Source organism: Patella vulgata, chromosome 3 (assembly GCF_932274485.2).
Source record: "Patella vulgata chromosome 3, xgPatVulg1.2, whole genome shotgun sequence".
NCBI lineage: Eukaryota > Metazoa > Mollusca > Gastropoda > Patellidae > Patella > Patella vulgata.
The window spans coordinates 20,818,270-20,831,497 of NC_065881.2; the positions used below are offsets into that span (position 1 = coordinate 20,818,270).

The window sequence follows — 13,228 nt, forward strand, 5'->3', positions numbered from 1 at the left end:
TATGAGGAACGGCACTTAATGTTGTCGATGTTCATGATGCATTCGTGACACCTTTATTATTTCTTCGCCCACTTGAAAAGAATACCTCTGTAAACACAAATTAGAATATTTCTCTGACACATCATTCCCAAAAACACCCAATAAAGTCCATAATTCAATGAAGTTTATCTAACACCGTGTTGTACAAAAGGTGATGATAATCCAATTGTTTTTTCATTACTTCACAAAATGTCAATGCATAAAAATCCCTAAAAAAACATTAGCGTCCTAGTGGCAAATTCAATAACACAGAAGCAGAAGAAAAGTCACCGATTGATTCCAGATGTCGGAACGAGCACTCTCACAGAACGACTGACCACCGAGACAATGGAGATTCATTCATTCAGTTCGTATACAAATTGAATTCCGATCTCATAAACTGGCTTTAAAGCTGTGAATAACAACCGCAATTATCCCAATAATAACGGAACACAGTTTCTGTACAACTAGTGCCTAAAGCAAACCGTTCATGGCGGAATGTAGCACTTTTCCTTACGTTAAAGTAATGGTTAAACTTGCGAGAAATAAAACGTCTGAAGGGAAGAATCGGGTTAAGTTATAGCAAGAAATGACCAAGCAATCGTTGAAAGGCCGTGGATCAATTATATATTGACGGGCAGAGCATAAGTGGTGCTACAAATTACGGCACATACCGTGAAGCCGATCAACTCATGATTTGACTTTAGTCTCGTGGTTAAGAAGCTTTCCATTCTCTATTATTACATCACGTACCGAGCACACACGTTATATATATACGCTATCTTCATTTACCATAAGGGTGGGTTTAAAGTCGCTGATCGTCATTTGAGGGATTTTAAATTCCTTGCAAACCACAATATCTTAAAAAGTTGAAGGTTTAAAACGGATATCAGTCAACAATTGGTTCAATTCCATTCAGTATTTACAAAATTCTGAGATGAAAATGTTCAGTATTTGACATACTCTCGTGACGACATAAACAGAATATGGCCTTTTTGTTGGACCTCTTTTTAATCCAACTAAATCCTAGCCAGGAGATTATATACGGTTGATATTTTAGTTTGATTATCTTAAACATGCATTATGCAAGGGGTAAATCTGCCTATTTGCAGGTCTTTCTTTAGGCCTGAAATGTTATCTAAATTATTAATTAGACATTAATTAACCTATCCAGACATAATCAACTCTAGATGGCATCGCTAGCCTGCGATCTTAAGTGGATTATGAGACGATTTACTGCATAACTTTTCTTCACGATTTAACGATTAAATGGATAATCAAGAATATGCTGTTTATCATACTGACTTTAGTAATGAATATCAAGGCTAATAGCCGGAAATTTTCAACCGCTTAGTTCTCGGTTCATAGTGGATCAATTTGATTGAAATTTTCAGCAAATTGCCTTATAGTAAGAACTGCCAACTCATTATCGAATCTCCCATAATGTATCTTTAAATAAATGTTAAATAATCAATTTGAGTAGATTTCAGCATGAATTAAGCACTGAAAAATTAGATATAGTCTGAAAACTGCAAACGAGGATCAGCGGCTTTAAGGAAAATTCGTATAAAAAGATTTTTTTTAGCATGTCATCTACGCAAACTATACTGCGAGGTTGTAACATATTGGATATTATCGTGACTAACTTATTTCATCAGAGAACATCACCCTATTTAAACATAGCCCTTACAATAGAACGCCGAGTGAAGTTTCGTGCAAGAATCCATGGACTACGCCTCCGTGCTGGATCACACTAAATTACCCCTTTGTGCAATTTTCTACAATAATTTATCTGTCCTTTAAATGCAGCTACAATTTTTTATATTACGTGTTTATTTGGTTTTAGTGAAACCTTGAAATCAATTAGCGATAAATACATACATAAGTATTAGTAATCACATAGAGTTTGGAAGTTAATTGCCATGAAGTAAGAATTCTATTTTCAAATTAAGCTGAATGGCAGCTGATTGTAGGTGGTAATTTACTGGTAAATGACAATAATTTAAAAATCATACATATAACATGCTTAATTACCGAAAACACAAATGATAGTAACTTTTCTGCACCAACTGGGATAGTGAAATGGGGTTTAACGTCCTACTTTTCTGCAATGACTGGGCTAATGTAGACAGGCATACGCCACGCAGTGTGCTATGGGGGAAATTTTGACCGGACAGTGGCGCTACGGCCTAATTCCATATGTCAAGTGTTCTTTAACGTGCACGTGAATGTGTACATGGGACCTTGTTTTTTTGTCACATTGTCACTGACAAGAGGAAACAATGCCGGATTAACCCGATGAACGTTCTCGGCCAACACAGGGATAGAACAAGTTAGCGAGTCACCACGGCTACCTGGCTGATCCAAAATGTCACTAAACATAAGTAAATCCGAAACACGAAAATTAGCTTAATTCTTTGCAAACAGCTATGGGAATAATACCTTATTGGTGAAGCTCCTCAGAATTTCAAGATAGTTTACATTATCCAGCGTCATGTACAACACCAACAATGGCTTGATATGCGTAAGATATATTAAAAAAAATTAATTAACGTTAGTTGAACAGAAGTTCAATGACGGCAGATATCAAGGAAGAAAAACGACGTGTTTTACATGGCTTACGAAAATGAAAGTCAAGAGCAGACAATAACAAAAAACAGACTGATAGAAGGAGCAATCATATTTTACACTCATATGATCGAGTATAATAAGAAAACATCATGATCGTCCAGTGAAAACTGTTTGATTTGGATATAGAAATATTAATCTTTCATTACTCTTCTGTTCACGTTATCTCGATCAGACATACAAATTCTATGTTGAGACCAGAAAATAAATTGATACTTTGATTATCCCGAGATATTTGAATTGAATTACTACACGAGGGCTTCCACGAGTCCTCTGATCATGATGTTTAAATGCGAATTCGTCGTGGATGAAACGTATACTTCTCAATTAATGATTGAGTCGTGTACGTAACGCTGCCAATTTCTGAAGACGTTTCAATTGTAATGGCGAAAGAAGACGAGAGAGACGTGCTGGAACAATGGTTTAATGTTTTGTAAGATCTAGACAGTTTACGTATTGTACTTAGTTAAATACAACATTGGTCTTTTAACGTATACCTGTCTATCGTTTAGTTCCTGGAATGTTATCACGAAATTAGAATTCTTGCCAAGATGTACAAAAACAGCCCCTCTGTTCTGTTCCACTACAAATGTTTTCGTCTCCTCTTTTCTCTACAATGGTTAGCGTGCGCGCGCTGTATCATAAAGTCTGTCATTGAGTCAACTGGCGTGGTTTCGATTCCCCGATGTACGTGACAAGGAGTAGGGTCGCCTGTCCAACCTCGTGGGTTTTCTCCGCCGGTTTCCTGCCACTGCTAAAGACCCCTACGCGCAAGCGAATTATGGAAATAAAATTGAACCATATGTTAGTCCCGAAATGACCTAGTTTGTGTCGAGTGGACGTTAAACTCTCTCTCTCTCTCTCTCTGTTCTCTACACATGTTTTTGCCAGAATAGTCGTGTGCCAATCTGTTCTCGTTCCCTAAAAACGTACATGGATCGAGACCCATTTAAAGGACAACCTTTTCCGAGAAGCCTTAGGGCATTTAGCATAAGAACAAATGTTCTATTTACATTAAATTTATTATATCTATATATTGCATAAAGGAACTAATATCATACCGATAGGGGAAATAATTAGTAGTCTTGGGCCTTATGTCACATAGCATTTGAGCACATCATTCGGCATCTAAACCATCGTTTATTTCATCAAATTTGTCATCTTCCCGTTCATTAAAGGTGCTAATCACCTACATAATGACTCCTTTGTTGTATGGATCACAAGAACGACCAGGTAAACGTGGGTGTTAATATAGCAATCAACGAATAAAATATAACCAGGAATCAATGGGGTTTAACGTTTTACTTTTATGCACCAGCCAGGCTAATGAAGACAGACTTACCCCCGTGAAAATTTAGTCCGACAGCCGCGCTGCAGTATACTTTTAATTTGATCTTACTGGTGGCTATCATCCCATAGTTACCTTCTATCAAGTAGCCTCGGCTTTTAAAGCCTAAACCATCGCACTAAATAGACATGTGTGGCTTTAATTATTAGACCTAACATACACCCACTGAAACACCCACACCGTGTGACAGAGGTACGTATATCATATAATCATTGACATTTTAATGATACAGCAGAGATAATTTAACGCTTGCGCATTAATCCAACAATGACCACCTTCAAATGACAAACTGTACATCTAGCTGACACCTTACTTCCGTTTAGGATACTGTTAACACCTACTTAAATAAATTAGCCTATCATAATCAACTATTAAGACCTCATTCTACGAAAAAACCTTTCAACTTGTCACTTTGTCACTAATGTACTACCACTGACCACTTACAACTGAATGGGCAGCCATTTTGTTGTCCGAATGACACCCGGATAAGGAAAATGTGTTATTAGAGTGGAATGACAGTTAAGGCATTTATTGATTTTGAAGGGAATGTCAAATCCCCAAACATAAAAATAATGTATTATTTAGTGGATTAAGGAGATTTAATTTAATCTTAAGAACAAAATGGCGCCTGAAAAAAGGCGTACGATTATCCCTACAGGCTATTTACAGAGTTAGATCTATCTGTTGTAATAAATGATTAAAGCAGAGATGATATCTCACAACCCACTCCCACCCACCCCCAAGGACATCATCTTTACACCATTCGGCTTATCTGATCAACATCATACTGGTTATCAAAACATATAGATTTTTATTTCAATCATCGAGGAAATTGAAATCGAATTTTTGACTTGCCCATTCTAATGAAGCATCGTATAGTTTCTTCTTGATACTTTCGACGACCTAAACTGCATCGTAAATCGAAATTAATTAAACATTATTTGGAAAAAAACCAACCCAATTTGAAACATTTAGAAGATAAATACGAAATCAGTAATGTTAAAGCAGAAATGAAATTAAATACGGGTTAACGTCAAACATTTCTGCACCAGCTAGGCTAATGACGACGGGTAATGTTAAAGCCACAAAGCCCAACACAAGTGCGCCAATTACAAACATTTTGTTCCCAAATTATACATGAATAACTACGATAACAAAACAAAATCTTGATTATCCATTATTACGTTAGCCGATTAAATGGTGCAGATGGTCTAATCCACTCAATATCCAAGTCGTCCTATTTTCTAGAGAGTTGATTATGGGCTTGTCATAAATGTCCGAATAATAATTTATGTAATATCTGAAGTCCTTCCATTTAATAAACAATATATGCTTCATTTTGTAAAACCTTTAAACACTCATAACTTCGCTTAGAATAAAGTTTTCGAATCCCCGGTTGTACGTGACAAGGAGTAGGGTTGCCTGTCCAACCTCGTGGGTTTTCTCCGGGTCCTCCGGTTTCCTCCCACTGCTAAAGAACCCTACGCGCAAGCGAATTATTGAAATAAAATTAAACCATATGTTAGTCCCGAAATGACCTAGTTTGCGTCGAGTGGACGTTTAACCCAATTTCTCTCTCCCTCTCTCTCGCTTGGAAAAAGGTAATTTGTTTGAAATGTTCAATATTCATTTTCCATTATCAATTTTGCAACTATTATATTAAAGACAAACTGCTCTTTATGTAAATCTTACATAATGTAGCGTAAATAAATTCCATGTTTGAATATGCAGCAAAATGGCTGACTTTATCATTGTTAAATAGAGTAAAATGGCTAGAAGCGACATATTAAATCAGTATTACTTCTGTACAATAACTGGTCTCATTAAGCTGAATAATTTTTAAAAAAAAGTACAGGTATAAAAGATGATTATGGAAAATCAATAGGGAGTAATACCTTATACCGGATATTACGTAATTTATAACCTACCGACCAATTACCATCCTAATTCATACTCGATAGAAACGAAAATATAGTGCTATATGAAAACTGATGATGCTATGCAAATAAGATGTTATTATAAGATATTCAATAGTGAATCAATACGCCTTGAAGTCTATAACTCTCTTAATTCATCAGATGATATCCTCGTCCTCAATATAGACCGGAGTGGAAAACGCAGTTGCTTGGTGAGTAAGACGTTGCCCCGCTAACCTGCATGTCCCGGGTTCGATCCCGGTGCTGGCCGAGAAAGTTCACCGGAATTTTACGGGTGACTTCCCCTTGGGGGACTGACAAGTAATAGCGTCTAGCACTTCGGATGAAAAAAAAAACAAAAAAAACGGGATCCGGTGTATGCCCATCTTCATTGGTCTAGTTGGAGCAGAAAAGTAGTATTAAACCCCATTTAATTCACTGAATATAGATCGAATCATCAGATGATGTTATGTTAAAGCATCTGAGCGCCATTTGCATTTTCCGGACAATATCTACTCTTACGCTAAAATATTTTGATAGATTATTTAACAAATATCAAAATTAGATAAAGAGGAGAGAGAAGTGGAGTCCACTCGACACAAACTAGTTCATTTCGGGACTGACTTATGGTTCAAATTTATTTCAATAATTCGCTTGCGCGCAGTGGAGGGAAGCCGGAGGACCCGGAGAAAACCCACGAGCTTGGACAGGCGACCCTACTCCCTTGTCACGCACAACCGGGGATTCGAAACCACGCCAGTTGACTCAATGACAGACCTTATGATACAGCACGCACGTGCTAACCATTCGCCCTCCCCCCCAAATGTAGATAATCTCCTGGCTTCGATTCAATAGCATTAAAAATAGACTTATTAAAAGATTTTACCCAACCCTTATAAATAGGTGGCACCGGCTTGTTTATATCATCCACAGAGTGCAGGACGGAGAGCCTGACAAGGACAGCTGTCTAGTCGTTCGGATGGGACGAAAAACCGAGGTCCCGTGTATACATTGGCGTGCACGTAAAAGATCCCTTAACAGTTGGAATTCGATACAAGAGTAGGCCGTAGTGCCGCTGCCCGGGCAAAATTTCCTCATCGCACACTGTATGCCGTATGACCGTCTTCATTAGCCTAGGTGAAATAAAATTGAACCATGTGTTAGTCCCGAAATGACCTAGTTTGTGTCGAGTGGACGTTAAATCCCATTTCTCTCTCTCTCATTAGCCCAGTTCGGAGCATTTCATTTTCGTCCACAGAGTCTCTCAACTCATCATAGCTTTGAACTGATATTCCTGATAAAGATTCAATTTTGACAATATTATAGTTTGTAATGGAATCAAAATACCACAAATTAAAATCAGCAACTTTAATTATTATATTTTTAAAGCCATAGTAAATCTAAATATGACAGTTATTATTTGAAAAACAAAACCCTGATTTAAATTGAAATCAGAAACTTTCATTATTATATTTAAAGCCATAGGAAATTTAAATATGACAGATATTATTTGAAAAACAAAACCCTGATTTCAATTAATGTAAACTTTAAGGCTTGTTTTCGCCTCCATGTAATTGATATGTGAGTATGGGTTATTAAAATATCCAATATTATCTGAAATATTACTTTAATTTTAGAAATTGTAAACTCTTTAATAAATGTGATATTTGCTTAAAGCTGGTGACGGTATAATTATATGTATTTCTACAATTACAGTTTACGAATAAATGTTGTATATGAAGTATGAAACTAACACTGAAAACGTAACAAAATTTGCATACAAGTTATATGAATTAAATGTATATTATATGTATTTTTTGTATTGATATATGAATTTATATATTACTTTTGTTGACCTCGGGCTTGCGCCACATCTTAACGGCAAGGTACACCTTCTTTTTCAGACTGGCGCTACCCCTGATACCGTGCTTGAAAAACTGCTAGGTTCCTTTCGGCACACGTCGGGATTAGAAGCAGAGAGATTATAGTCGAGAGAGTTACCTTATCTTTTGTCTATCTCCACGTCCCAGGGACGTACAACATGCAACTTAAAACGAAACACAATAAACATGATTTTAATCCAATATGTTGCTTTTAGTTAAATGTGCAACTTCAAATTTAATTGAGAATTACTTGATGCCAACTTTCATAGGCCCGATTAACGGAAACAGTGTTCATTTATTTGACTTTCAGTGCACTGAAACTAGTTTGCCAATATTTTACCATGAAGAGAACAACACACAGAAACGTTTCTTTTGATAACCAGATAATGAATATGGACAGCTTAATGACGTAGTCGAGTATATTTGTAGACCTTAGACACCGACGGGGGCATCAGTTTTGAATTTGGGGTGAGGTGACCAGGAGAAATGTGGCTTGAATTGGGATAAGATACAGTATATTAAGTCTTTCATTCTTCATCTTCTGCACGGGCTTTTCTTCCGACTTCCCACGCCCCATCGTTAGTTCTGTACTGTTTTGGACAGTTGGCGGATGTGGTCAAAATGAGCGAAAGTTCGTGGCTCCCTAAAAATATCTCAATGATACAAGTCATCTATGATTAATAGAAACTCTCATCTAATCCGAGAACATTATTATATGATTTCATCTGATCAGAATGGAATCACATCTCACAAATACTGTTAATTACACGTATAATGTCAGTTCGTGACAGCAATGTCCTCCAGAATAACAGGCCATATCCACCGATGGTCCACGATAATTACAAGGTACCATCGAATAAGACACGACATCGATATACAAACAACTGTTATTAAGGTCAAAAACCTCCTGATATATCATTTTCAAAACATATTAATGTCATACCTCTTTGCAATAAAGATATCTTATAATTGTTATTATACTAATTGTTACTCGGTTTTACCATAATTTTATGGTAATCTTATTAATGTTGTCAGTTATTGGTAGATGATTAACCTAATCAATTACCATAACTGGTGAAGAATGTCGATTGTTGACCTTTAAATATGGGAAGAGGAGAGAGAGAGAGATTTATTTCAACAATTCGCATGTGCTATAGGGTCTTTTGGCAGTGAGAAGGAAACCAGAAAACCCGGAGAAACCCACGATGTTGGGAAGGCAACACTACTACTTGTCACGTACAAGTGTGGGCTCGAAACTCCACCACATAACTCAGTGGCACACCTTATGATCTGAGGTGCAACCTTTAGCCCCGCCCCCTTCCCAACATCGTGAGGTAAATCGAAGATCTACACTAGAGATTGTTATTTAAAGATGGGTTCCTAGAAAAGTATTTATCAGGTGGTAATTTCCAATAAAAGTATGGTAGTTTGGGTATATATGGAAAGTAGAGATATCCAATCTTACTAGAAAATACTGGATTCCCCAAAAAACACTCATGGAGCGTATACAGGACAAAACTGTAAGGGTTCCCCTAATCAACAGCCCGACGATTAGGAATTTCTGCACGCGTGATGTCAAAGGTCACACGCGAACATTGAGCGCTTGATGTACAAGTTGATAAACTTTATGAAGAGTTAGACGTACAACACGGGCAGTGGATAATCCGAGAATTTAATTAGGATTCGATTTTTGTAATAAATAGTAAGTGATTAAAGACAACATCGTCTTATGTATGCAATTAATTCTCCTGTGACTTCCAAGAGAGGTAAGTCACGTGACGTAAACGTGACCTGGTTTGATCGAATTTTTATAGCAGGACATTCCTTCGCAATTACAATGTTTGAGAAGGATTTGAAGCAAAATTATGACAAATTAATTAGTTTGAATATGTTTGTAGTCCATATATACCATTAAATCACCCAGTTTGTACGCGGGAACCCATCTTTAATTAATGGAAATTTAAGGAAACGTCGCATTCCGGGTAAGATTTCCCTCACAGAACATAGCGTATTCCCACCGTTAGTATCCCGATCATTTCACTTCTTTTCATTGTGGGGGGATCACGGTGGCTAAGTGGGTAAGACGCTGGCTCGCTAGCCTGGAGGTCGGGTGTTCGATCCCTTCATTGGCCGGGAAAGTTCATCCAGATTTTTCGGCGTGGTTTGCCCTTGTCAGTGATGCAGAACGGAGGGCCTGACAAGGACAGCTCTCTAGTCGTTCGGATGCGACGAAAAACCGAGGTCCCGTGTACACATCGGCGTGCACGTAAAAGATCCCTTGACAGTTGGAAATCGATATAAAGTAGACCGTATAGTGCCGCTGACCGGGCAAAATTTCCCTCATAGCACACTGCATGGCGTATGCCCGTCTTCATTAGCCTAGTTCGGAGCAGAACCGTAGGACGTTAAACCCTATTTCATTTCATTTCTTTGCATTGCATGTAAAATGTTAATTTATAGTATAACTAAGTTATAATAAAAGGCGCCATTTTGATTTTGATGATCGATTTAAACTGCCTTGAATGGCCTCGATATTCATCAAAATAATATCGTCATCAATAATTGATATTCGTATTCTATGTAAAGCACCATACTATCATCTTCCAAGAAAGTAAGACAGATAAACAAAGATTGCTTTTATAGCACAAATTTGATTGAATCCGATCTACTCAAACCACAAGAAACAACAGAAAAACGACGGATCGATATCTGTTCGATATGTGTAGAGAGCAGCACCGGAAGTGCATGTCATTCAGGGCAAACAATTGTGCATGAAAGTAAACAATTCATTGGATAAAAATCATTTGAGTTGTCAAGCCTTGTGTAATAGATGAAGACATTCTGCTAACAAATGAAGGGGATAAAATAAACACTAGAGTTTGGAGACTAGCAGACGACATGTACAATTCCCGTCATGCTAAGCTATATTATCATTAGAAGCGTTGTCCCCAACATCAGTATCTGCTATACATGTTATATATAAATCAGACTGGGAAGTAAAGTGAGCATGCGCTTGTACAGGGCCTTCGTAACGCACGGGCCCGGGGACCCTACGAGGATTGGAGCCCCAGCTAACCAATGACTTGCTGTACAACAGATTTTTAATGCTTAAACACTGATTTTGTTGGAAATACCAATATAATAAATGTTAAATTGTATCGACGATAAACAGTTTTATTCCCGTGAGTGGGTGTGAAGACAGGGGCCGATGAACACTGCTTTGCCCTGGGGTCTATAATGCTGTTAAGACGTCCCTGTGTGTGAATGGAAAACGATTTCTATAAAATCCGGAGAGAGAGAGAGAGATCGAGATCCGCCCCTGTGTTAATGAATGAGACAGGGGATGTACCGTCCACTCGAAACAAACTAGTTCATGTCGGGACTAACATATGGTTCAATTTTAATTCAATAATTAGCTTGCGCGTAGAGGTCTTTAGAAGTGACATATCTTGTGATCTATTTAGACAATTCTGCCCCCTCCCCTCCATTGGTGTCCTTTAATGCTCAAACGGTCGGTTTAAATCCGATGTAAGTTCTTTGATCTGGTTCTCACAAGGAACAAAAATCATCTAATTATTTAACTATTTTCAAAACACAATCATTATTATTAATATTACTTGCACTGTAGACAAAAACTTAAGGTTATACTGTTGTTTGATTGTCAAACATTAAATGTTTGTTAAAGTTTTAACTATCTGTTTAATCACCTTTATATCTGTATTTAACACTCACATAAACGTTTTGAAAATACACAAACAAAGCATTTAAATAACCAAAGATACGTTGCCAGGCAACGAAACATACGCCCACAGCAGCTAAGTCATCCGTGCAGTCAACAAGTGTTGCCGCATATTTTTTTAGTTTACGAAACATATAATATCATGCATTTAGCTGTTCAAGTTATCAAAAAACATTGAAAATAAATATACTTGTTCGTCTCAAGACCTTAAACACTGTTTATCAATCTAAAGTCAATCGGATGATAACTTTGGTCTTTAGACTCTTCAAAGTGATCATGGGCCATAACTCTGGTAGTAATTAACGGAAATCATTGAAAATCACTGGTCTTCTTCGTCTCACGACCTTAAACACTGTGTATAAACACTTCTGTATATTCTTTTATACATATTCAAAAATGAATTTAATGGGTCGGACAGTGACGATATATGGTCTGCTCATATTTCGAATTCCAACTATCAAGGGTTCGTTTACGTGCACACCAACATGAACACGGGAATCTCTCATAGCAAACTAGATAGTGTATGCCCATCTACATTGGCCCAGCATACTAGACTTAGGCTCCTTGTGGCTCCGCTTGAGAACGGACACTAAACTAGCTGACCGACATTTTAAGTCATTAATCAACGATTTTAGTCGAAAACACTAAGTATACTTCAAGAATTTATTCGGCTTCCATTTAATAAAATTGGAAAAGTTTATTTAGTCTTTCTGTGTATGACAGATGTGAAACGGAGTAGAACTGCGTTACCAAACAGTATACTAAGATTTAAGTTTTGGATATGGCGGTCATTTAGGGCAGAGATCTATTCTCGAAGTATGAAGTAGAGGGACCTCTGTGTGCAGAATGTTGGCCAAGTTGTGCATAAAATAGGACATTAAACCCAAGATCCAATAAGCATACCACATGTTATTGATTTCTAGACGTGACAAAAACTAAAACATTAATATCAAATAGAGAAAAACACACATCTTTATATTCGTATTAAGTTTAGTATTAATTTTACCATATGTCGTATTCACTTTATCCAAATACCTCAGCTGCAAACATGATCTTATTTCGATTTGTTTAAATAAATAAATAATTTAGTATTATGGTATTGATATAAACTTAAAGCCTCTGCAAGTCATTTGAACTACAACATTGGGGATGTTGAATCTCTAAAGGGACTACCAATTCAAAAATGGTTCCTTTCCGTTCATTATTTACATAACATGTGACGAATTGAAAATTTTGTAACATTCGCCATCCTCTGCTCTGCCGTTGTGTGTGTGTGTGTGTGGGGAGGGGGCAAATTGTTAGTACGTGTGCGCTATATCATAAGGACTGTAATTGAGTCAACTGGCGTGGTTTCGATTACCTAGTTGTACGTGACAAGGAGTATGACCGCCTTGTCCAACCTCGGGCGTTTTCTTCGGGTCCTTCGGTTTCCACCTACTGCTAAAGACCCCTACGCGCAAGCGAATTATTGAAATAAAATTGAACCATGTGTTAGTTCCGAAATAACCTAGTATATGTCGAGTGGACGTTAAACCCCATTTCTCTCTCCCTCTCTCTTCTGCAGACGGATTAAAGGGGGATATGATCAAAACGGACGTAACCAAAAGTTCAGCTGAATCAAAACGACCGAACAACAGGTGATCAAAATGTATCTACTAATCCTTGGAATTTGACATTTTTCGAAAAATGAGAATTA

The 13,228-nt window shown here is 37.3% G+C and overlaps 1 protein-coding gene across 5 annotated transcripts in view; it reads right to left on the reverse strand.

The window, feature by feature from the left end:
* LOC126814316 (endothelin-converting enzyme homolog) overlaps positions 1 to 13,228 on the reverse strand; it is a 159,290-nt gene that overhangs the window by 40,401 nt on the left and 105,661 nt on the right. The gene's annotated exons all lie outside the window — the stretch shown is intronic.